The 25884-nt window shown below is 56.6% G+C and overlaps 1 long non-coding RNA gene across 8 annotated transcripts in view; it reads right to left on the reverse strand.

Moving 5' to 3' along the window:
- Positions 1–327: 327 nt before the first annotated feature.
- Positions 328–25884, reverse strand: part of LOC127060215 (uncharacterized) — a 99252-nt gene continuing 73695 nt past the window's right edge. For 7 of the 8 annotated variants that reach the window (XR_007778961.1, XR_007778962.1, XR_007778965.1 and 4 more), the window contains 2 exons: positions 12764–12870; positions 328–4063 (listed from right to left, as the gene is read on the reverse strand). This is a non-coding gene — a long non-coding RNA (uncharacterized LOC127060215). The remainder of the gene's footprint in view (positions 4064–12763; positions 12871–25884) is intronic. The other variant, XR_007778963.1, reaches the window with a different exon arrangement.

Below are 25884 nucleotides of genomic sequence, written 5' to 3' on the forward strand. Positions count from 1 at the left end.
AAAATTGGGCATTGCTGAACCAAGCCCAAAATGAGCAGCTTTGGAGCCACAGCTCAACCTCAGCCTGGGTTGGGACTGCCTGAGCCCCTGCCTGTGGCCCCAGACCCCACAATGGGTTCAGCCAGGGGCTCCCTGTGTGGCCTTGGGACAGGATCAGGTCCCAAGGCTGTGAAGGGATGTGCTAACCTTGCTGTGAGCATCTCCCCTCCAACAGTGTTCATCTTCATCCCTGGTGCCTTCACTTCACCCCGCTTTACTTGTCCAGAGGGCAAGTGAACACCCAGAATTGTGAGGTTCATTTAAATAGCAAATTTAAAAAAAATAAAATAAAATCATGTGAGCTTTTAATTAATTTGCATTAACCACCTTGAGCCTTTAAAGACTTGGTTTTGTCCACTGTGGTCTCTGGTGAGGGTGGGTCCAAAGGTTCTCCTGCCCAAAAAGAAGGCAGAGACTCGGCAGTGATCACAGGACTCGGGGAGCTGCTGCTTTAAAAGAAAATAAGGTAAAAGTTTGGGAATGGACCATGCCATGAGCTGCAGGATACAACTCTCCCAGCCAGCAGCTTCCTCCTGCTCTGCTCCTCTTGGAGCTGGAAAACCTCCTGTGGAGCCCAGGAAGTCCCGTGGGAGGGAAGTGGCTCCAGCATTCCCAGGGTGGCTCCCGGGGACAGAGGGACTTTCCTTGGCTTGAATCACCATGGGCACATTGGCTGGAGCTGCAGAGGGCACGGGGCTCTGAGCTGGGGGGCACAGGGAAGCTTCAAAGTTCTGTGCTGGGGCTGGGGCTGCAGCAATCCTGGGGGGACACCCACGGGTGGGACTCCCCTGCAATCCTGCTCAGCTGCTCCCCACCTTCCCTCCTGCCTCTGCTGTGCTGCCAGCCAGCCCCTCTCCCTGGCTGTGATTTCATTTTGATCTCGGGCTGCTTCCCTCCCTCCCTCCCTCCATCCCTCCTCCCTTGCTGGCTGCTGCCAAGTCCGCAGGTTCCCGCTGTGACCTTGAGCTGATTTCTGGAGCTGGTTGTGGGTTTCTTAAAGGAGCCAGGGGGTCTCCCACCACCTCCCTCCTGCTGTCCCAAACTCCAGCCCAGCCATGCACTGGCCCCCTGGGCTTGGGGGAACAGGGAGTGAGAGCAGGGGCCCCCCAAGGACAAAAACATTGGGAGAGGCTGGAAGTAGCCAATTCTGTGGCTGCAGAGTTATAGGTTGGCCACACTCGCCGCCACTCCTGTGCATTCTCTGAGGTCAGACAGCCACTGGGAAGGGGTTCCTGGCCAGCAGCCCCAGCTCTGTGCATGGGGTGGAGGGGCAAAGGCCCCAGTTGAGTGTGGCACCCAGAGAAAGTGGTGGCATGGCAGGTGTGGGTGTGCTTGGGCTGGGGGTGCACCCACCCCCCTCTCAGCACCAAGGAGGGTCTGTGGCCCTCCCTGGCTGTGCCATGGCTCTTGAAGCCCCACAGGCTCCAGCTGTAGCAGGGAGAGCTTGAAAGTGAAGGTGATGCCAGCTCCTCTCCAAGCCACAGGGCAGATGACATCTGTGGAGAGATGCTCCTGGTTTCCTTGCCGCCCATGTGTGTCTGTGCCCGCACAGTGTGACCCATGGGGAAGCTGCTGCTGGCACCCAGCAGTGGGTGCTGCACAGAAACTCCAAATCCCACGAGCATCCCTCTGCCCCAGTGGGCAGTGAGCAGTGCCTGGTGCCTCAGCAGGACAGAAACCCCTCAAGATGCCCTCACTCCAACTCCTAAGGCCACGTCAAACCCACACAGCAAAATAATTCTCCAGGTTAAACCCCATGTGGGATGTGGCATGGCCCATGGGGAGTCCTGAGAAGCAAAAAGCACCTCAAAGTGCAAACAGCTCTGGTGTGGACTCATGCACATGGAGACTCTCCCAGGAGCAGCTCATGCCACAGAGGTTTTAAGCTGTGCTTTAGCTAATCTGGACAGGCTGAGATTCCAGCCTTGCTTGCCCAGTCCAGGCCATACTAAAAGCTCCATCAGCCAGAGAGGACCCCAATCAATAGGAGCCTGCAAGGCAAGTCATAAAACTTTGAAATTATGCAGGCAGCTCTCAGTGCTCCACAGCAAAGGCAGTCTTTAATTCATGGGGATGTTCCCCAGGAATCAGTGAGAGGGCTCTTAAATAGGGGAAAAGAACAAGGGGCTGCACTGCTGCCACCTTCATTGGGGTGTACAGGTCTTGGATGGGCTTGGAAGGTGCTGCAGTGACAGACTCACAGCTGAGTCTTCCTCCCTGCCCCACCCAAGCACCTCATACACAGCCCATTGGAGGTGCTGAAGAAATCCAGAGGTGCCTCCAGACCCCACCTTGGAGCATCTCTCAGTCCCAGGGAGATACTAAGTATGCAGCACCCCTCTCTCCACCTCACAGACACAGGGATTGTGGGACTCCATGGTCCTGGGGACCCCAAAACCACACACTACCCTGTGAGCTGGGAACCAGCAACACCTTCTGCCTGGGACTCCTGGTGGCTCATAACAGCATGGGAAGGAGCAGGAAGGGATGTTCTCAGCCCCCTCTGCCATAGATATAGAGGGAAACTGAGGCACTGCCGGGTTGCAGAGGCAGAAGGGATAAAGGATAGTGACAGGAGAAACTCGGTAGGATCCTTGACCTGGAACAAACCAATCACTCAGGGAATAAAAACCCAGGGGAAAAAAGGCCATAAAATGTAAGAGTCACATTTGGACCACACAAAGGCACCAACAGGCCACCAAAAGTCACAACACAGCAGCCAAAGCATCCCTAGGAGCCCCTTATCCCACAAGGAGAGGAGAAATCTCACCTCTGCCACCTTCACCCAAGCTGTTGGGGCCGGTGCTCTGCACAAGGAGCCGGGTCCAGCCCGTGGGTGACAGGGACCAAAGTGCTCCGGGCTGTTGAGGCAGCACAGGAGGCTCAGCCGTTGTCCCCAGCACCGTGGGGCCAGCTCGGGAAAGCCCAAGCTCACATCCCACCCGGCGTGGGGACACAGCCCTTAGCTCAGGCAGCGCCACAGCAGGAGGAGGAGGGAATGGAGTGGGATAAGGAAGGAGAGAAGGGAGGAGAGGGAAGAAAAGGAGAAAAATTAGTTTTCCTGCTGCCCCAGCGGTGTGGCGATTGATCGGGTGCAGGCTGGTGTGGAGCGGTGCTGAGAGCCTCATTCCCCACCGCCGGCTCACAATTATTGGAAAAAACCCGGCGCTGCTGCTGCAGTGAAATTAGTTATTGATCTCTTGTCTGGGTGACAAGCGCGGTGCTGGGGCTGCTCTCCCACCGCCCAGCCCCGCAGCTCCTCCGCCCACCCCGCCGGGGCTCAGCCCCCGCCGCTGCCCCCGGCTGGGTCCAGGAGGGGACCGGAGCTCCCGGTGCTCACCCACGCTCCAAAGCTGCTCCCCGAAGAGGTTTTGCTCTTCCCACCTCAAGCAAGGAAGGTGTCAGTAGGAGAAAAAGGATGGGACCCCTGAGTGCTGACAGCCCCCCGCCCATGCAAAGCTTCGCCCCCCCACCCGCCACCATCTCCTGTCCCCCAGGGATTGGGGTCAGGCTGTCCTGCGCCCTTTTCCATTTCCCGATAACCTGGCTATCGCGGAGGGAGATAAGGCAGAGGGAAATCAGGCAGCCAGAGAGCTTTTGTTGTCTGGAAAGGCTCAGCACATCTCTGGCTGCAGCTGGCCGGAGAGCAGCGCCGGCTGCCCGGCCCCGCAGGGACCGGAGCACGGAGGGACTGGGCTGGGGCAAACGGTGTCTGCTCTTCCCAGGGGAACTTTCAAAGTTTCAATAAAAAAATCGGGTATTTATTTTCTTTTTTGTAATTCCTGGCGGGAGGCAGGAACAACAGGGGACGTTTCAAACAATCCTGTTTTTTTCCAAATTTAGTCACCGGAGAAACACTTTGCCCCGGGGCAAAGAAGAGGTTTGGTTTCCAGAGGGTTTGGTTGCAAAGGGTTTGTTTGGAGTCTCACCTTTGCTTAGAGTTCATCAAGGTGTTTCTTGTCACTGGCAGGGACAGGCTTGAGGCTGGCTCTCGAGTCTCCGTGGTCCCTTCAGGGTTGTTTGGCTGTTCATAAGATTTTTTCCCATCAGCATTTTGCCCCAAAAAGCAGCTCCTTGAAGTGATCCCTCCCCGAGCTGTAATTAAAGTGGCTTTTGGGATGTAAATGAAAAGCCAGGTGATGGGTTCCTGAGGGCCAGAGGTCACTGTAAAACCCACATAATTTTTGCTTGAGCTTCTGTAAGGTCCCTGTGATGGGGATGGAGTCGGTGACCCTCTGCTGGAAGGTGCCACGGGTGGTGGCTCTGAACTGGCATCTGGGGTGTCCTCAGGAGGGCATGAGCTGGTGGCACAGCCCATGCACAGAGCCTGCAGCGTGTGCTGGTGGCAGGATGACAAGAGGGGACACTGTGGGCACAGGATGGACCAGGACCTGTCCCATGAGTAGAGTCCAGGGACAGGCAGAAAGTGCCAGTGATGTGACAGGCAAGGGGGACAACAGCTGGAGGCCACTAAGGGACACCAGGATGGCTCACGGGATGTCCCCAAGCCCTGTGGCAGCGGGCACAGGCAGCTCTCACCTCCTGCCTGCCTCTCAACATCCCAAGCAGGCAAGACCCTGTCTGCATGTATGTCCCTGGGGAGGCTGAGGGATCCTGGCCCCTTTCCCAGCCCCAGACAAAAGCCTGGGAACAAAAGCCTGCGGGATGCGGGAGGCATCTCCCAGCCGGGGGGTATTTGTTTAGCCCGGGGGGAGGTGAAGAGGGGAGAGGAAACTGCATTTCAAAGTGTTTCACCCTTTGAAAACCCTTCACAGCCCCCCCAGTGCCCTCTGCATGGCCCTGGTATCCCTGTGAGAGGACACCGAGTCCCCTCTGGCCACCTCTGCAGCTCTGCTGGGAAGGGAATTAGAAAGATGTGGAAAGTAAAAAAAAAAAAAAAAAAAGAAATGCAGCCAGGAGGAGGGAGCAGATCGCTGCGGGAGCATTTCTCTGGCTCAGCCCCTCTCTGGGTGGGGAAGTTGGAGCCCCAGCTCCAGGGACTGACTGCTGGGCTGAGAGTGAGCTTGAGAATTCATGTGTTTCTCCCCAGTTGTCTTCATGTTGACAATTACACTGTTGGGGTTTTGGGGTGGGGATTATCCTGGGGATGGATCAAAGCCTGCACCTGGCCCCTTCCCAATCTACCAACACCCAGAGCAGAGCCCCAGGCACACAGATATCCTGGGAGGTACTGCAGGAGGTTGGCAGAAGCCACCAGCCCAAGCCCATCCCTCGCAGCCCTGCCCAGGCTTCTCCAAGAGGGTGCCACCAACACAAGGAGGGCTCTGGCCATCTACAGTCATCCTCAGGCTGCTTTTGCAGGTCCCCTCTCCATATGCATCACCCAGAGCTGGACACATCCCTGCACACACAAACCCTCAGCACCTCCAGCCCTGGCTGTGACACCAGCCTGTGCCGCAGGGACACCGCACACATCAGGTCTCAGGTTTCCTGGGGCTGTTTCAGTGTTTCACCACCCCAAAAACAGCCATTTCCTCCGGGGCCAGGAAGGGATGTGCAGCAGAAACAGCCTCTGGCATCTTCTCCTGAGATGCAACTTCCCAGTTTGCAGCTGGCCACTGTCCCAGTGAGCTCCCCTCACCCTGTCACTGCACAGGAAGGCACCGCGCGAGCGAGACAGCGCGGCCCCAAACCTCCCAAACCCCAGTAAAGGTGGGATGTGGATCCCAGCCACTCCTGCCACCCTCCGGAGCTCAGCATTCCATAGAGATGAAGTGGGAGAGAGGTGCAGACAGCGGGGCTGACCACATCCACGGGCTCTCCAGGCTCCCCGCTTCCCTCCGGCGCGCGGGCGGACGCCGAGCCCACGCCGACAGCGGCGGCTGGGCAGATGGAAAGACCAAATGATGGCTTTGCAGGGGGCCTGGGATTTGTTTGAGCCATCTCTGTCTCAGTGAGTGACTTCGAATAACGGATACACTTGAGAAAATCGCCATCTGCTCCCGGACAATTCGCAACCAGAGGAAAAGGTGAAATAAATTCAGCCACTGTATTATCTGCCCGTCCACAGCTCCGACAGCAGGGTCAGGCTTTGTGCAGCGTCCTGAAAGTGATTTGGGAATGAGAGGATGGTTTGGGATGAGCAAAGAGCAGACAACCAGAAAAGGATGGAAGAGTTGAGGACCTGGGATGGTGCACCCACAGCAGGGCTCTCCTGGCATCCCGGGTTTGGTGAGTTTGGCAGGAAGACAAAATCTCACCAGATCCTTTTTTTTTTTCCATCTCTGAATTTTGAGTGCCTCCTGCTTCCAGCTGGGCTGGAAATACCACAAAAACAGATGCTACAATGCAGCACATTTTGTGTTTCAAACACTGGAAGAAATCAGACATGAAAAATAAATGCAGGGAGTTGCAGTGGCTGGGCTGGTGATGAGGCTGAGGGCACTTGGAAGAGCCCTTGAACCCACAACCCAGCCCATGCCAGCTCAACTGCTCCAAAAATCAAACCTTTCATCCTCAGCAAAGCAAACCCACTTCCAGGAGCAGATAAAAATGCCCCCTGCATCTCTGCTCGGCCATGCCTGTGAGCTCAGAACACACACAATGCTTAGACTGGTGTTTTTTATGCAATTAGGAGGAGATGAATCTTTGCCCCAAAGTCACAGCATTGTGCAGCAGTCCCTGTCTGAAGGACTGGTGCTTCCAGCAGAACCTCACTGGAGGAGAAAAACACTCAGTGTTGATCTTGCAGGGGCAGGAGGAACTGCGGAAGAACAGGGCTAGATGTGACCATTTTTGGTGCCCTTTTACTTCTGGCAAGCCCAAAGTGAGGGTGCACAAGGGAGCTTGTTGCACAGATGGTGATGGGATTTCTTCTGCCTTTTCCTCCTCACTGGACTTTACCTGGGCATGAAGGTGTGTTTGGCACCTGGGGAACACCACCCAAACTGGCCCCACCAGCCATTGCCTTGGCCAATGCAACCACCTCAACCCAGCCCAGCCCTCCCCAGTGAGGACACAGCCATGGGGGTTGGAAGGGACAGCCTGGCTCCCCCCAGTCCCTCTTCCCAGGGGGAGGCTCCTGCCCTGCACATCCCAGACACCACATTGGACCCATGGGGCTGCCACAAGCCAGGGGCAATGAGCTGAGGAAAAACCTTCCTGAGGGGCAGGGGCTGCCAGTGCTAGCATGGGTGTGCTGGTGTGTGGGTGCAGACAGAGCCCCCCCGATGTGTTTGCTGCCAGCACAAGAAATAAAACATTTATTTGGAGCAGGCAGGAGGTGGGTGCCTCAAAGAGAGAGAAAAAGGACTGAGACCCAGCCCCAGGGGCACAGCCCTGACTGGGGTGTCACAGGGAGCCCCTGGCTGGGTGGGTCACTGGGGGACCCTGTGCAAGGTGCTGGGGGGCACTGCAGCCACACAGGGGTCCCACCCTCTGGCACAGCATCCCTGGGCACGGTGCTCCAGTGTGTGCTTCACCTCGGCCTGGCTGCGGCTGTCACAGCGGTCCCTCCTCACGGTGGCGACTGGGACGGGTCCCCACCTGCATTCCAAAAGGTTTCCTGGCAAGAGCCACGGGCAGCTCTTGCTCGGGACGGGTAGGGAAGGCGAGTGCAGGAGCCCAGCTGGCACCGTGAGAAACCGGAGGATGAGGAAGGGGAGGAAGCAGAGGATGAGGATGGAGAGGATGAGGATGGAGAGGAAGGGGAGGATGAGCATGGAGAGGAAGCGGAGGATGAGGAAAGGCCGGAAGCAGAGGATGAGGATGGAGAGGAAGCGGAGGATGAGGATGGAGAGGAAGCGGAGGATGAGGATGAGGATGGGGAGGCAGGCGGGATGGCAGGGCAGACCGTGTAGCCGAGCGGCAGCGAGCGGGAGCGGGAAGGCGAGGCAGCGCGAACGAGGGAGAGGGAGCAGAAATCTGTTGCCCAGGCTGTGCGCTCCGCTGTCAGCCGGCTCTGATTAACGGGCTGCCTTCCAGCTCCGCGCCGGCTGCGTTCCTGGCAGGAGCGGAGCCCCCCGGCTTCCTGCCGTAGGAGTGGCTCGCTGAAAGGTTACATTTGCACAATGTGCCGCTGGAAAAGCGGTGCCAGAGGTTGCAGGCGGGGGAGCCGGGCGAGCGGGCGAGCAGGCAGCTCCGCTCCGCTCCGCTCTGCCTGTGTAATGGAAAAAACCCTCTGGGGACGAGCAGGAAAATATCAACTTACGCTCCCCCAGCACAGCAAAGCTGGGCCCGGCCGGCCGTGGATGGGGGAAGGAGAGCACGGGATGGGGCGCTGGTGGTGAGCACCCCCAGAGCCTCAGCGCTGCTCCGGACCAGCCCCAAGGCGGGGCAGAACCGGGCTCTGCCGATGGCCCTGGGTGTGGGGCACAGAACTCTTCCTTCGGGATGCTCCCAGAAACCCTTTGCACTTGCCATCATCAGGATCCCTCATCTCTGCTGCTTGGAGGGGAAAGCTGAGGCTGTTGAGGGGAAATGTTCGAATCTGGCAAGGAAGAATTTCCTCCGATGGAGGCTCAGGCCGCGCTGCTGTGATTTATGGGGCTTGGCACAGCCACGGCTGCATCCACACACATGCACATGTCTCATCCCCAGCTTTCCCAGCCCTTCTACCTCATAACTTTTGGTCTGGGAATATTATTTTGGTGTCTGGGAAGTCCAGCTCAGATTGCTGAGCCCACCATAGCTGCTGTCTGCTCTAGAGCATACCCTGAAAAAACTCTGCTCACCTCCTCCATCATCCCTTTTGCACCAAAACGAATTCTCCTGAGCAGCTCAGCACTCTCCAGGGCAAAGCCTTTCATCCCTCCCTGCACAAGCCCTCCTTTCACCTTCTCATTTCCTCATTGCATCTCAACTTGGTCACCTTTTTGCACCACAGCCACGGAGGAGTGGTCAGGGCAGCAGGGGAGGCACCCAGCCTCACCCCAGGGTGCTGGAGCCAGCTCACTCTGTCTTGCAGGAGCCGACATTTCCCTTTCTGTCTCCCTTGTTTCCTTGGTTTCAAGCTTTTTCTTCCTCATTGAGCCCCTAATTAAAAAAAAAAAAAAAAAACTCTGGAGGAATCCCAAATTCAGGGCTCTCAGAGTGGGGCTGCAGCTGCCCCTGCAGGCTCTCCCTCTTTGGTGTGGGACTCATGGTTGTGCCTTTGGGTTTTGTCCCAAAGCCTTTAAAGCCCCAGACTCCAAACCCCACCAGGTGGCCCTGCTCAGCCTGGCCCAGCTGGGTCCCCACCACGCCGGGGTGTGAGTCCTCCCCCTCTGCTGTCCCCAGCTTCCCTCTGTGTTTTCATTAGGATTTGGAGATAAGCTTCCAAATAAAGGCAGTGATTTTAACCACTCTGCCTTATCAGCCAGCATCCAACAGCATTCCCCATTCCACACAGCCAGGATTGGAAGATGCTCTAGGGGAAAAGGGACCCCAAACATGCAGACCTCTCCTTCTCCCAGCCCCACAGCCTGCACTGTGCCTCTCTGGAGGGCACCAGTGGCTTTGGGAAACTATTTCTAGTACTGGCCCCTGCTCAGGGACAGCAGTGTTAATGCAACCACACGCATGAATACAACCCAAGGACCAATTCAGCACACCTGGATTTTATTCTTGGTTGTGCCACTGGCCCAGAGATGACCTTCACCGAGTTGTTTCCCTTCCCTGTGCCTGTGTTTCTGCTTCTTTCCCTCTCCCAGCCCTTCCTAAGCCCAGCAATGCTCTGCCCCAGCCCAAGGAGTCTCCATCTGAGTTCACAACTTCCCCCACAAAAAGGTGAGCAAATGGCAGCATCCCTGAGCATCCCTAGGTCCTACATCCTCCAATGCTCACCAGAGACCCCCCTCACTGAGCCTCCTCCCTGCTGGGCCATCCCATTGCTCATTTTTCAGTGTGTGTGTAAAAGCCTGGATATAGGAACCAGCTGCCAGCAGCTTCCAGCTCCCAAACACTGCTCTGGGGAAAATCAGGAACTTTGCCCTGGGGTGTCCCCTGGGATGAGGCTGAAGATGGGTCTCACTCTCTTCCTCTTAGTATTGGGGACCGTTGTGGGGGAGAATTCCTCCAAGGAGAAGCACTGGGGACTAATGCCAGTGACAGCAACAAACTCACTCCCTTTTGGCACCCAGCTGCTTGGAGGCAGCAAACCAACCCCAATACCCCAGATAAACCCTACTGTGGTTGCCCAAAGAGCCACCACACCATAGAGGATCCCCATTAGAGCTCAGCCCCATTACAGACCCATTACTGGCAGCAGGAGCACTTCCACTTGGCTGGCATGGAGGAACACAAATATTGATCATTCTACCCCTCACAGGCAGGGTCTCAGTGCACTGGAGGCAGAGGCTCCCATGGGATGTGGGCAGGGAAGGCAGGAGATGCATCAGATCCTGGGCACAGCATCCTGCTCACACCACAGCCCTGCTGGGCTCCCTCCATGCACTGCAGAAGGTGTTGGGGGCTGGCTGGAAGAGCAGCAGGGGGGGCACACACCCCTCCCATCCTGGGGGAGGAGTGGGATGATGCAGTCTGGCAGCACCCACCTCCACAGCACATCCAGCCCTAAGAGCAGGGCAGGAACCTGGGACTGGGAATGGCAGGGGAAAATATGTCCTGTGGTGAATGCCTCCAGTGCAGAGGGATCCCAGAACCTTCCCCTGCAGCCCCGTTGCCAGAGCATGCAAAGAATCCCAAAGCCAAAGCACTGCCAAGAGACTGAGCTCTTTGGGGAATTGAGCCTGGCCACAGCACTCAGCATGGTGACTTCTGGGGACAGGCGTGTCACCCTGGGAGCTGCTGAGTGCTCTCACCTCCATCCTGCACACGTTGCCTTTCATGAGTCAGAGCCCATCTCGAGGATGAGGTTGTTTCCTGCCCTTTTCCCAAACAAGGTCTTCAACCATACCAAAACCCCTGAGTCCACAGAGCCCTCGCTTGCAGACAGCAGAGATCTGTTGGATTGCATGGGGCTGGAGTTCTTCCTCCTTTCCAGCTGTTAAATTGCATTATAGACAGTTAAAAATACATCACATACTTTCCTAATGTGACTTTTCCATGGTAAGCAGCAGCACGGCTGGAGGTGAGATGCTGGAGGTCACAGGAGAGCTGCTCACTTGTGTCCATGGATGGACAAATTTGGGTCCATCCCAAATTTGGGGATTGTGTGGCCCCGTGGCAGATTTGACCTCAGCAGACTGACCCAATTTGTTCACTGTCTCTTGCCTCAGTTTCCCCACCTATGGTCTGTTCTCTGCAATAAGATCTCACATGAGCTAAAACTTGACAGGGTTTGTTGGACTTTATAGAAAATGGGTCTTCTGCACAGGGATCAGAGGTTAATACAAGTCCAGGGCTGAGGTGGAAATGATCTGTTAATACATTGTAGCAGAAAAGCCTAATTCCTGAACATGGCTGGAACTGACCACATGGGATCCCATGGAAGTGCCAGAGGGACGTGGCCTGACTGGAGCCTGCAGAGGGCACGGGGCAGTGCCAGGGCAGCTGAGTTCAGCCTGAGGCAGAGCATTGCTGTGAGGATGTGTGAGCTGGGATCAGTCTCCCAGAAGCACAGCAAGCTCTGCTGAGGTCTGGAGTGGGTGGGAAAAAAAACCCTTTGGCTTTCTGGAGCACTTGAAGGAACAATCTGTGTCCCAAGAATGGGCTCCCTTGCAGCCAGAGACACCTGTGGTGTGGGGAAGGCAAAAAGAGAGCAAAGGTGATCCCCTTGGATCAAGGTCCAGCCCCCTGTGCCCTGACCAGGCCTCATCTGACCCAGCCCAGCCCTGACAACCTCCCCTCAACCCCCCCTAGGACCAATGCCTCAGCCCAGAGAGGAGCCCAGCACCCCAAAACAGCAGAGCCACCCTGGACCCCAGCAAGGGGCTGGGATGGGGAGGAGAACCTACGAGAGGGTGAGGAAAGAGTTAAACGCCGGCACTGCCAGCCCTCCCTCCTGCTTCTCTGCTAACTTTGGGAGGAAGGGAATAGCATAAAGGTAAGAGTGGAGGAAGGAGAGAGGAGACAGATGAGAGAAGGAGCGAGGGAGAGGGGGAGCGGGAGAGAGGAACAGACGGCAGAGAGGGAGAGCGTGGGGGGGAAGATGCTGACGCTTCTCCTCCATCTCGGCGAGAGGCAGATAGAGGGGAACAAGGGGGGGAAAAAAAAGGAAGGCAAAGACCAAGGGAACATGGGAGAGGGAGAAGGAAGGAGCCAGAGCGAGGGAGCATGTGTGAAAGTCGCAGTGAGAGAAGGGGCCTCTTTGATTCCCCGTGCCTCATACCAGACAGTGTCTAGACTGCAGCAATTATTGTCAGCTCAGAACACCCAGGCATTGCCATTTCAGCTGAAAGGGAGCTTAACAAAGAGCGAGGGAGAAAAAAAATACCCTGCCGGCGGTTAGCTGGGCTCCCTCCAGCACAAGGGGCTCTTCGGAGGCTCCTCCATCGCCCGCGCCCCCCGCCAGCCCCAGCCCCAGGTGCCCCCCCAGCAGCGGCTCTGGAGGAGGCCACGGGTGCAAACAATTCCTGAGCCAGCCCCGGGTGTTTGGCTGCTTTTGGGGTGCAGCTGTTGGGTTCAACTCTCCCTGCAAGCCCAGGGTACAGGTCTGAGGGCATGGCAGGTCCCCCTGGGAGGGAGGTCGGGGTGTCCCAGTGGAGGGGCAGCTCCCCAGCTGGCAGCATTTGGCCATGAGTGCCCGTGGAGCTGCTCCCCAGACAGACAACTGATGGTCAGAGGGACACCTTGGCTCACCCCAGAGTCCAGGGGATGCACACACCTTCTCCAAGCAGCAGGGATGTGAATCCAGAGCTGGGCACCCCAATGTACACTGCTCCTGTAGCTCCTCAGCTCCTTTGGGTCTCAGAAAATCATGGGAGGTCACTCCTGCAAATTCACAGGAATAAAAATCAACCCTTCTGTCCTCTCCTCCATCCTGCCTCCCCACCCACTGCTAGAGGAGTTACCCTTTCCCCTCTGGAACCCTTTGCCTTCTGAGGGGTTTTTGTGCTGTCTGCAGCTCTGGGATGTGGCTGAGACTCCCAGGAGGGAATTAACACCCAGAACTGGCTGTGAGTCAGGAATTCCTGCCTCCCTCTGGAAACACCAGCCACTGCCCCCCCAGCCCTGTGGTGCCAGCCAGCTCCAAATACCTCAGAGGGGAAGAGGTGAGAAGGAGAATTTGAGTGCCCTGTCTCAATCACTTCCATGGGTTTGGGGGCGGTGATGATCCCACTCAGCTGTCCAGGGGTCTGCCCTGCAGATGAGGCCCTTTGGAAGCATCCCCAGCTCCAGGGCTGTGCCACCCATCTCCTAAATTTGGGAGCACCAAGCAGCATGGCCAAGTGACCTCTCCACTGCTGGATGGCACCAGGGACCGTCCCTGCAGAGGCTCTTGGCCCATCTGCTGGGAAAGGCAGCCGATCCCTCCAGACACTGGAGCACAGCTCTGGTTTAATTAGCACTTTTAATGCTTGGAAAGGAGGCTCGAGGGAATACCCAGCAGGTTGGACATGATTTCCTCACTAGCAATCCAGCCTGGCAACAGGGAAGCTCCCCAGCTTCAGCTTGCTCAGTTGGGATGGGGTGACTTTGCCCTGGGGTCTAAACCATGGCATATATCCTTGGTGAGCTCCACTTGGGCCCCTCAGTGCAGGTACACCTTTGTCAGAAGGCATTTTTGTAGCAAACCCCAGCAGTCAGCATGCTCTGCCAGCGAGGGTTGTACTGTGAGCAACGCCTGACCCCAAACTGGCTCAACTCAGCTGTTTGTCCTTGTCCCTCGCTGCCTTTGAGGAACAATATCCATTTTCTGGCCAGCTCTGGTCATGTCTGCTAAATCAAGGACTTTTTCTCCCCTGGGTACGTGGTAGTGATGTTGCTGTGTGGATAAAATCAGCTTCAGTTGTGATCTGGCAGATCAGAGGAGATGACAGGTTTTGCCACCCTGGTCCCTCAAAGGGCCAGGGTGGCAAAACCTGCCTGGGGAGGGACTCGTCCCCTTGTTCCCTTGGCTGGCCATGGTGTGTGTGTGGAGATGATGCCATTTCCCACTGCAGGGCTCCCAGGGTCAGAGGAAGGGAAGGCCAGCTCTGCCCATTGCTCACGTCCCATCTCAGTGGTGTCCTCAGCTCCCAATGCCGTGGTGCTCAGCTCCCTCAAGGCTTCTGCATCACAAGATGGGGTGTCCAGCTCCAGCAAAGCCCCACAGCCAGGGCTGGTAATGCTCCAGCCATGGAGGACACTGAGCTTCCAACACATGTGGGGGCTGCAGTGAAACAAATATGTGATATGAGCAGTGGCAGGTCTTCTCCTTGTGAGCCTGGGCTTTGTTTGACCTTCACAAGGAGATTTTGGCAGCCCACCCTGACCCAGACCTGTGACTGACTTGTGGGCTTGAGGGAATGTTTTCCCAAGGACCTGAGTAGGCACAGCCATGAAATGCACCGGGACTGCCACCGGGCTGCCACTGAGGCCTCTGTGCCTGTCTCCAATGCCAGACTGAAGCCTAGGAAGGACATGCAAGAAAACAAGGCCTTGCCTTCTCCTCCATGACACTTCCAGCATTCCTCCCTCAGGCAGCCTGAGCCTCCAGAGCAAGGGGAGCCCCAGCTCCCCAGAGAGCCCCTGCAAGGCTCAGCCCTGCAGAGAGATGCAGGGCCCCACAGCAGCCCATGAAGCCACCAACATGTGCCCACAGTCAGGGCCCCACAGGGACCCCTGTGTGTCCCCAGCTGTCTGAAACGGCCACAGTTCCTGGCAGCAGGGAGAGGAGGGATCCGTGAAGCCACAACCGCCGGTGTAGATGCACTGCTGTGCTGTGCTGTGCTGTGCTGTGCTGTGCTGTGCTGTGCTGTGCTGTGCCATGCCGTGTTGTGCTGTGCAGTGCCATGCTATGCTGTGCCGTGCTGTGCAGTGCTGTGCTGTGCCATGCCGTGCCGTGCTGTGCCATGCCGTGCCGTGCTGTGCCGTGCTGTGCTGTGCCATTCTGTGCCATGCTGTGCCATGCTGTGCCGTGCTGTGCAGTGCTGTGCTGCGCTGTGCTGTGCCATGCCGTGCTGTGATGTGCTGTGCTGTGCTGTGTTGTGCAGTGCTGTGCTGTGCTGTGCTGTGCTGTGCTGTGCTGTGCTATGCTGTGCTGTGCTGTGCCGTGCTATGCTGTGCTGTGCTGTCTGTGTGTGAGCGGATGGTGGGAGGGAAGCCGGCCCCATTCTGCTCCCGGGCCGGCCGGGGCAGAGCCGTGTTCCGGCAGAGGCCGGAGGAGAAGGCACGGGGCAGCCGGAGCTCCCTGGCCGCAGCAGGGACACCATCAGCAGGACCTGGCACGGCTCTGCATCCTGTCCTGTCCTGTCCTGAGCACCGCGCCAGAGCCGGGGCCGTGCGGGAGGCACATGGGCAGCCCTGGCACCCCTGTGCCACACCACGACCCTCGCTCACCTTCCCGCTCTCCATCCCTCCCCTCTGCAAAGCTGCCTGCAAATGCCAACTGCCTGTTTTCCAGTTCCTCCAGATTTACCCCCTCCTCCTCCTTCCCCCCCCCTTCCTTCCTTTCTTCTTCCTGGGTTAAAAATAATCAAGTTTCTGGGAAGCAGCAGCCCTGCTGCGCCTGCCTCCCTGCACTCGCGCCCCGGAGAATAGCTCGGCTCGGCTCGCTCCGGCCCCTCCTCGCTGCTCTCTCCTTCCTCCTCCCCACCCCCTACAGGGATCTGACTAATATGCTTGGGCTCTGCTTGCCAGCTCAGCTGGAAAGGAATTTAACCATTGCGTGCCCTGGAGAGAAGGAGTGGAGAGCCCAGACCTCTCCCCATCACCCGGGACCCCTGGTCCGGGTCCCTGCCCTGCCGTGTCCCTTGAGGGCTGCCCACAGGATGATGGAGGGGAAGGGATGCACGGTGCCAGGGCCCTGTGGCGAGTGGTGGTCTCAGCCCCAAACTTACACTGCTGCAATAACCTTCCTGGGTTCCCTCGGAGGTATCCTGCCTTCCTGTAGGCAAAATGCGGCACCATGGTCCCCGTGGCTTGGCCCGTGGCAGCTCCTGATCCAGCCACAGGTGCTCCCTGGGCACACACACCCCTGCCTGCAACCTGCCAGGGGCCTCAGAGCTGGGTGAGGGTGGCAGCTGTGATCCCACACGATGCTGCTCACAGGTCACAGTGGGACCAGCAGCTCCAGCCCCACAGCTGTGAGGTCTGCAGGGAGCGAACCCCGGGTTCAGGGATCCATGGCTCAGCCCTGCTGCAGTGCAGCTCTGGCAGGAGCTGGCAGCCCTCTGCCGACTGCTGGGACTCAGCTTCTCCTTCAGCACAGGGAGTAGAAAGCAGGAGAAAAGGCAGGGTCCCACCTGGGTAAAAACCACGCAGGGGGAAAGCTCCTCCTAGGCTAAATCCCCTCCACTCTCCCCCCTTGCCAGCCAGGCTCTGAGCACAAGCAGATTTCCCAGCACAGCTGTGGGGCACAGGGCACTGCTTTACAGCAGGGCAAGCACAGCAGAAAGCCTTGACCAAGGTTATCCCATCGAGTCTGTGGCAGAGCTAAAAACTGACCCCCCCACCCCCCTCTGCCTCCTCGAGGCTCCAGCTTTCTGGTGTATTGCAGCATCTCCCTGCTCGGCCAAAAACTCCCCTTGAAATCTCCTGGCCAATGCAGAAGGACTCCAAGGCCAGAAATCCTAAGCTCAGCAGCCCAGCGCCGAGCGGAGCCAAGAGGCAGCGGCTCGGCCGGCGCTCACCCCCCGCGCTGGCTGGCTCAGCCCCGCCGCTCCAGTGCCAGGGCACAAAGCGTCCCGCAGGAGGACACTGCCCTTCCCGGAGCCGCTCCGGGAGAGCTGGAAGCACAGCCCCTCCGGAGATGGGGCTGGGAAGGAGGAGAGGGACCCAGCGGGTGCAGGAAAGCTGCTGCCAGAGGATCACCCCTGAGCTGCTGGGGTGATCTCTAGAGTGAGGTCCAGTGTTGCAAGAAGGATCTGAAAGAAGATGTCTTCTCTCCAAATCCTCCCTTAAATGGCAGTTCTGCTGTAAAATAGGGTAGGATGGAGCTCAGTGTTTGTTTTCTCTGCAGGACCCAAGCACAGCTCAGGCTGGGACTGTGAGCCAGGCTGGCTCAGCCCTGCAGGAGCACGATCTGCAGCCCCAGCTCTGCTCTCCCAAACATCCCTGCAGAGCCATAGCTCGGTGCAGGGCTCAGGGCAGGACACAGGAGGGGAATAAGCCTTCAGTTCATTCCTAACTTAGCTGCCTGCCCCAGCAGCTGGGGCTGGAGGCAACCGGATGGGTGTGAGGGGGACCTGTGGGCCCTCCCTCTGCACCAGGAGATTCATGGCCAGAGCCCCTGTGGCCCCACACAGCCAACAGTCAGGGCATGAAAGACGTGAAGGCAGGGCACAGCCAGGAGCCAGAGCACAGCCAGGCTCTGACCATCCCTAGGTGAGCAAAAACACTCCCATTCCAAATTCTCTGGTGCCTTAGGAGCTCCCTCCAGCACTGCCTGTCCCACAAGCCCTGCAGCAACCTCAGCAGCCAGGAAACGCTGGCAGGAGTGAAAGGGATTGAGAAATTGCAGGCAGCAGGATGAGACACGAGCCAGCACAAGCAGGATGTGACTCGGGGGTGACTGGGATTGCCAGGGGGGTGTCACCAGGAATCAGTACCTGGGGCCCATCCTGTACCCTCCCTCCCATGCTCCTCACAGCTGAGCCCAAGCCCAGCCTCTGTTCCCCACACAAGTCACCAGGTCCCATTTGTGTTTCACCACCGAAATCCTCTGTTAACAGCATGGTGATATCTTCTCCCTCTCTCCACCCCAGACTTTTGCACTCCCAACCTGCCCAGGGCCGTTGCCCATGGCTGTCCCTGTCCCTGCAGTGCCCCAGACCCCTCACCCCATCTGCAGGGCACACCTGATACTTCCCGAGGTTTTTCAGCACAGCCTGGATGGCAGCAGTGGGAGGTTTGGGGCAAAGGGGAGCTCAGACACTGGCTAGACTTTCCCCTTGTCCTGCCTCAAACCAGCTGTTGTAGCACTGCAGGAAAGGAGAGAGGAGACGATGAACGAGGAGAAGCAGAGAAGAAAAAAACAACACAGGAAAAATATTTTTCCCCCACTAAACACCCAAAGCTTTGTTTATCCACCAGCCCCTCAGGCTGGCTGATCTCAAGGTGGCCCCTTCCATGCGTGCTGTCTGCCCTGTGGCTCCCACCTCCTACTCCCGCACCTGTCTGTGTGTGCCAGGATCCCTGATGGGGTGTCCAGCTCATCCTCACATCTCACAGCTCCAGCATGGCTAAGGAAAGCCAACCTAGCTGGCATTCCTGCAAAATTGCCTATTCTTCCAGCCAAGGAGTTCAGCTCAATTCCCAACCCCTACCTGCATCCAGGCTCACCAGCATTCCCTTCACGTGGGAAATTATTTACCTTGGGTGAGGAAAAACAGAGCAAAAGGGGATAGATCCAGCTGTTAAATCCAGTAAAGCCCAAAGCTTCTTCTGCTTCAGCTGCTTGCTCACTATGGGGGAGGACAGCAGGGAGATGTAGCCTGCCATGGGCAGAGCCCAGGACACCCAGGACATCCAAGGACACCCAGGACAGCCAGGCCCCTGGTAGATAAGGTCATCCCACATTCTTACAGAAAAAACACCATGGAAAAGACCCTATTGCACCAACACCTCCAATACTGGAAAACAAAATCTCAAGGGGTCCAAGATGTTGCAGCTCTTCTTTTCCATCTCTCCCACAGGTAGGGTACAAGAACAAGTTGCCAGGGGAGAGAAAATTCCAAAGCTTGGGATGGAGAAATGGAACTGCAGGAGTGGAGTTAAGTCTGGAGGCCAGGATATCCTCCCGGGACACACCTCTGGACTCAGGAGGATGCAGGAACAAACCAACACATCACAGCAATGCCCTGAAACTCAGTTGTTCTCTGGGTAACACTGTCTCCAAGGTGGGGCAAAAACCTTTATCCTCCATCCATGGTCCAGGAGTGTCCCCATTGTCCTTCCATGGGCAGCTCCAACCCTGGCAGGGAGGCACCAGCTGGGAGGCTGTGATGGGGACTTGCACTGTGCTCTGCTTTCTTGGTCACTCTCATCTTTCTAGGACTGAAAAAAATCTGAGGGGGATTTTCTCTGTTTGGTTTTGAGGGAATAGTAAATTCACAAACAATTGGAAGATTCAAAAAGGCTGAATCATCCTGAAACTCAGGGTGAAATTGAAAAATTCTTTGGAATTAAAAAAATACCAGTGCCAGGCAGAGGAGATGGCTTTAAAGATGTAAACCACCTTCTCCCATCAGTCACCTGATGATCTGTTGTATTCAGGCATTGGGAGGGGGGTGTTAGGCAGAGTGCAGGGCTGCATTTCCACCCTCACACCTGGCGGCAGAGGCAAGCGGCAGCAGGGCTGTACATTCCAACCCCAGGCAGAGAGGTGAAACCCCAAGAAAGTAGCAAACAAGTCGAGGCGTAAATACAGCACGAATCCACGGCACTTCAGCGTGGTTCGTTATCTCCGCTTAGACTGGAGTCGGTGGAGCCGGGTTTGAGAAGAGCAGAAATATCAGCAATTAAAGATATGTCGTGTCAAAAAAACTCTAAACTGATTAAAGTTGAAGGCTCCGTTTTCTTCTTTTCATCAGAGAACGGAATCAAAACCTGCCTGGAAAGACGCGCTCCCCCCGTTCCCAGCGCTCCGAAGGCAGCGCCTGCATCCGTCCTGCTGTGTCCCTGCATTTTAATTACCACCTTATTAATATTCATGAGGCTAGGCACTCAAGGGGGATTGCAGTCTGTCATTCTCTCTCTCTTTCTCTCTCTCTTCCCCCCCCACCTCTCTCGGCTGAGTCGGTGGGGTTTTTTTCCCTTCCCCTTCCCAACAGTTGGCGTGCTGCGGATCCGGGTGCGCGCAGCCCCGAAGGCGCCGGGCGTGCGGGGGGCCGCGGCGTGGGGAGGCCGCCTGTGCCGGCCGGTGGCAGGGCTGGGAATGCGGGTGGCTGCGGGATTGCCCCTGCCACAGCCCCGGCAGCCGGAGGTAAAACTGCCCCCGCTGGGGGCGTGATGCTGGCACACGAGGGAGCTGGCACGGGGAAAATGTGTCTCACACGCACATACACAACTCCTGGTAGCAGCATCACTTCTAGTGCTGGGGTGATGTTGTAGGACCTCCAAGAGAAAAATGGGGCTGTGCAGAATGGCACCAGGTGAACACAGCTGCCCTCAGTCCCCACAGCACCACCTCTCCTTGGGGACTGAGCACCCTGCAGCCCAGTTCACCCTGCAGCCCAGCTCTCCACGCTCCTGCAAAAGCACCCACTGCTGAAGCAGGTGAGAGCACCATGGCACAGCCACGGTGTCACTGTGTCCTTGATGGAGCCACTGCTCTGGCCATCAAGGTGAAGTGGGACCTAAGGAGTCCTGCATACATCCAGCAAGGGGCTGCCCCCCCAGCTGTGCCCCAGCTGCTGGTGCAGCTTTCTGGCTGGGCAAATTGGACCCCATTTGTTTTCTCAGGTCCAAGGAGCTGAGGAGAGGGGCAGGAAGCCTGGGTTAAGGGCACACAGAGGGAATGGAGCTGGAGGTAAATCGATTTCTCATTCCTAAATTGAGCAATGTGGGGTTTGCACTCTTCTTGCTGCCATGCAGCGTTTAACCCTTTCTACTTCCAGTACTGAAAACAGACCTGGCTTTGCAAACCCTGCTCCTCCCTATCCCCTCTCAGGTCACTGTCCCAATCCCTCCCCAAGTGATGATGCAGAGCCCAGCCACAGGTGACGGGCAGGTGCCCCTGTCACTTTACACTGTTCAAAGCCATCGGCAAAGGGACACATGGGGCTGCTCCATCCCAACAGCCACCAGTTGCAGGCTGGAGCCCACCTCCCTTTTTCAGTGCCACCTTCCCCCAGTATCTTCCTCTTCCATCTAACCCTAACCTTAACCCTAAGGACACCCTTCAAGAACCTGAAGCCTCTTTGGGGATGCATCCTGTATCCCACAGTGCTGCCTCCCCATCACCAACCACCTGCAAGCAACCTGTCGAGAGACACTCCAACTCGGCGGCTCCCCAACGCCCCACTTGCTCAGCTCCACAAATATTTGAATTAAGGTCCCCTGGGGAGCCACAGTCACAGAGTAACTGATTTCTCCTCCTTCATTATATCTCTGTGTAATTTACCGAGGGACGGCAGCGTGTGCCTCCGTTCTAGCGAATTCCCAGCAGGACTCCCAAGAGCTCACAAATCAGGAAAAGGCAAGGCATTAGAATATGAAAGGTGAGCATGGTCTCCCCACCAAGACTCATCTTGCTCTTCCCCAGCTCCTCCAGCACCACCAGCCCTGAACTGTGTTTTATTTCTGCCTGTGGCCCCTTGTACAAGAAGGGAGGTCATGGGTCCACTGTGCCATGTTGTCAGCTCTGTCCCTGACTTCTGATCCTTTCTGGGCAAGAAGAAGGGAGAAAGGGTCTCCTCCCTCATGGAAACATCTCAAGAAATTCCAGGGAAGCTGATGAAGCAAAGGTTTCCAACTGAAATTGTGTCCCTTGGCCCTAAAATCTGATTTCCTTTCACCTGGACAAGTAGCCTATACCTCAGTTTCCACATACAAGAAAAAGTAGTGACTCCCTCCACTAACTGGTTTAAGACTCCCAGCACTCAGATGTTGAAGGTCTATAAAAGGCATGCATCCATCTGTGTTGCATCTCTAGCAGGGAGGAGCAGGGGGACAATTTTGCCAGCATAGTTCTGAAGTTACCAGAAGGAGCTTGAAGAGTCACCAAGGAAAAAGAGAAGGGAAAAATAAGGAATTTGGACCAAGGATGCACAACTGAGCTGCTTTGCACTGTTTTCTTGTGAAACACCACGTGTGAGGAGGTTGGTCTTGGTTGGACCCCTCAGAGTGAAGACAACCCAGCTGAACCCATGGTCAACTCCACGTCTCAGTCCCATGCCAAGGTGCCAGGGCAGGAGCAGCTCACCCTGAGAGTGGGAGGCCATCACTCCTGGTGGCTCAGGAAGGATTTTAGGACCTTCTGGAGGTCTTTGCAGCATCTGTGGGCTGGGTGGGAGCTGTCTCTCTCCAAATCCCCTGACCAGTGCCATGGATGTGACATGAGCAAAGCACTGGACTGGCTCGGACGCAGTGAGTTCTCTGTTCCAGCAATGCTGCAAACAGCGGAGGGCAACATTTTGCTTCCTGGAAACCCAGAGAAAGAAGTATTTTTTGTGAAGAGCTGCAGCTCAGAGGCAACCTGTAATGGAGATTTCAGAAAACTGGGTGTTCCCCCTTCCACCTCCTCTGCAAAGACAAAGACTTGGCAGATGGTGGTGGTGCTCACAGGGCTTGTGCTGGGCTTTTTTTGGGAGCTGGGTATTCAAACCCTCACTCTCATTCTTCAGTTTAGAGGTGTGAGTGATATAAAATCTGCCCATCCCAAAATCAGCCCGTCCCTGGGCTATCTCAACTTCTCAGAGCTCTTCCCACAAGCTGAGTTAAAGACCTGGGGCTGTTCAGCCTGTAACAAAGAGCTCTTTTCTCCCCAGCCTTCACCAGTTGTTGGAGTTAAATAGGCTGCGCTGAAACCAAACCAAACAAAGCCCCTGCAAAGCAGCTCCAAATCCCCGTCCCCTGGCCAGCACTCAGGATTTCCCCCGGAGCGCAGGCACGGCACTCCTTGGTGTGCCACGGCTCTCTCCCCATTCAAAAGGTGGGCTGAAGCAGCAAGGCTGTGTCCCCTCCTATGCCTCTTGCTGCTGGTCACCCCCAGGAGGTGAAGAGGGGGTCTCAGAGTGGAAAACACGCCATGGAGCTGCTGCAGCCTCTGCTGCCATCCCCCTGCTCCAGCGAATTTGCTCCAGACTCTGGCTACGCTGCTGCCAGCGCCGTGACCCCCCCTCGAAGTAGCACAGGAGGAGCCCTCATGGGCACCACATGGCTCTCCCAGCTGTGGGCACCCTGACGGGACCTTTCCAAACACGCTGCCTAACCAACCCCCCTCACAGCCCGTACGGGAGGGGCAAGTTCGCCCCCTCCCATTCTGTGGGGCCAGGTCTCTGTCCTTGGGCACTGAGCCCTCTCCCCCAGCATTGCAGAGACCAATTCCATGAAGCAGCTGCCTTCCCCGAGCAGAGATGTGATGGCAGACGGGGGTCTCCATCAAGGCAGGGGGGAGTTTTTGGCCATGCCAGCCGCTGCAGGGGCTGCTGGCGCCTGCGTCCCGGGGGTGCGGGGTGCGGGGGTTCGGGGCTCTCTGCGCAGGCAGCTCAGTGATCAAAGCGCCGAGCACAGGCCGGGGCCGGGGGGAGGCAGGCGGCGAGAGATGAAACGGAGCAAAGTTCCCCGGGTTCGGACGCGGGAGTTGGAAGGGATTCGACGGCAGCTTGGAAAAGGAGGAGAAGAGGGCCGGGAGCAGCAGCGTTCAGCAGAAAGGAATGTCCTGATGGGACGGCAGTCTGAACGCCGGCCAGGAACCCCCCCTTCCCAAGGCTGTTTAAAAGCCCCGGACCTCTCCGAGCCCTTTAATTGGCGCTTTAAAAAACTTCCTTGTTCCTTGACGCGGCGAGGTTTGCGTTTCATGCCCAAAATGACTCAATTCCCCCTCTCCCCTCCACGCAAAAAAAAAAAAAAAAAAAAAAAAAAAAAAAAAAAAAAAAAAAAAAATCTCCTTTGAAACGTTTGCTCGAAGCCAGCTCCATCCCCTCCCCAAAAGCCTCGGTAGCCCCCAGCCCTCACCCCACCAGCCTCTTGTGTGTATTCTTGTTCTCCCCTAATAATCCACATCCCAGCTGCCTCCCTCTGCCTTCGCCCTCCTCCTCCCTGCCTCTCTCGCTCCCTCTTTCTCTCTCCTCCCCCCTTCCTCCCCCTTTCCATAACTCAAAAGCTTGTCAGGCTGGTTCCAGACTGCTGGCGCCAGGCTTCACTCCAGGAAAAAAATAAAGCAAAAGAGAAAGGCATGCAAGGCAAAACAGCCCCGCCACATGAACACACATCAAACCAGCCCTTTATCTCCCCGGAATGCTCTCCCCGCTGCAGAGCTCCCTACACCGGCCCAACAGCCGCGCTCCCCATCCCCGTAACCCTCATGCAGCAGCGCCAGGCTGCGAGCGCACACGCCCTGCCAGAGACAGAGAAGGAGCAAATACAAGATCTATTATTTATCAGTGTTATCAATTATTTAGAGCCTCGGTGCAGGGAAGGGGTGGGGAGAGGAAGCCATGGAAGAGGCAGTTCTTACCCTGGTAGTTCAGGTGAGGGGGTTCTGCATGGTCCCACCTCCCCACTGGTGCTGGGACATCCCCAAGACCATCCCTTGCATCCCACCCCACTGACATGGGGTTGTTTCTATCCCTGACCCATCCTGCCTTCAGCAGAGCACAGCAAGCCAAGATATCCAGCTCCACGAGCTTCCCAGTTCCAGAGCCACTGGCACCTGAGTGGAGGGCTGCACTACCCCACAGGCAGAGTGGCCAGCCAGAGGGTGAGGGTTCACACATGGGGACCTTGGACCTGACTCCTTATTCAAGGAACCAAAAATGCAAATTTTAGAACCAATGTACATTTTCTCAGGCACTTCCAACAGCACTCTCCTGGTTTGCTAGTGCATGTTTCCTCTTCTGCAGTCTGGAGGATTCACCACTGCTCATCACCACTCCCAGACTGCAGAGGTGGCTGGTGCAGGGCTCTGGAGCCTCAAGTCATCCTCATCCAGCCAACCCTGCTGGAGCTGGTTTGACTCAGGGCAGGAAGAGGAATGTGTCCAGGGCTCTCCTCCTCATGGAGGTCTCAGGTCAGTCTTGACCCCAAAAGGTCAAAACCAACATTCCAAACCCCAAACCCAGCCCTTGCTACAGACGGAAAATTACACCAGTCTACACAGCCCCTTCCAGCTCTGTTTTCTCTCAGCTTTTGGAGCAAGCTCCAGCCCACCATCTTTGTGACGATGATTGTGAAGGGTCCCAGTCACCAGGCAGGTGACACCCGTGGCACTGTGCCGATGGGCACGGGTTCATCCACGGGCCACTGCCACGAGGCAGATGGCTACCGCAGCCTCCCCGCGAGGTAGCCGCCTTTCCGCGGCAGATCGCACCAAAGTAGCTACAGTGGGAACGTGTGATGAGGTGGGTGTGCTAAGAAGATTTTTTTTGGCAGACTTCAGGATGACTTTATTGCTCACAAGTTCTCGAGTCATGGCTGAGTAACACGCTCATCGCATGTCTGAAATGAAAAAAAAACCCTTACCCCAGCACAAAATAAATAGCCTGGACAAAGCGCGTTTGCTTTGCTGCCCTTTCCTGCTCCAGGGGTTCCAAGGCTCCCTCATGGGCTGCACCAGCCGCTGTCTGTGAGCCCAATATTTCCCCCTCAGTTTGAGAAAAGAGGCTGCCATGCACAAAAACACCAGTCCAGTCCTGAGAGCTCCTCGTCAGGTCCCCCTCCAAGTGATGGGCTGTGTATTCAAGGCAGAGGAGCAGCACCTACTCTGACAGGATCTCTGTGACATGACTTTAATTTGGGTGGCTGAATTAGTCTGCTGAGCCCAGACTTGTGCATTGGAAGATGTGACCTCAGCCTGTTGTGGTCTCAAGTGTTTTCTTCTAAAGCCCAAGAGTTGTGCCCTGTGTCCCCAAGCTTGTGAAGGTTCCTGTGTTGGGTCAGGAGAGACCCTCAGATCACCAGGGAGGATAAATTTCTGCAATGCGGATGCTGGTTGGATGTTCCTGGGTGCCAAGAGGGTGCAGAGAGCTGTGTTGTCTAAGGATAGAAGCATCCCCACCTCCAGTGCCTTCAGCTCTAAGAAACCAGTAGCTCCTTTTGAAAAGCAGCCAATGTACTTCCAGCCTGGAAGGAAAACTACTGTCCTCTGCTTCAACTGAGTCAATGGGGGCTGATCAAATTCCTGTGGCAACTCAGTGATCA

Source organism: Serinus canaria, chromosome 17 (genome assembly GCF_022539315.1).
Source record: "Serinus canaria isolate serCan28SL12 chromosome 17, serCan2020, whole genome shotgun sequence".
NCBI classification, from domain to species: Eukaryota; Metazoa; Chordata; class Aves; order Passeriformes; family Fringillidae; genus Serinus; species Serinus canaria.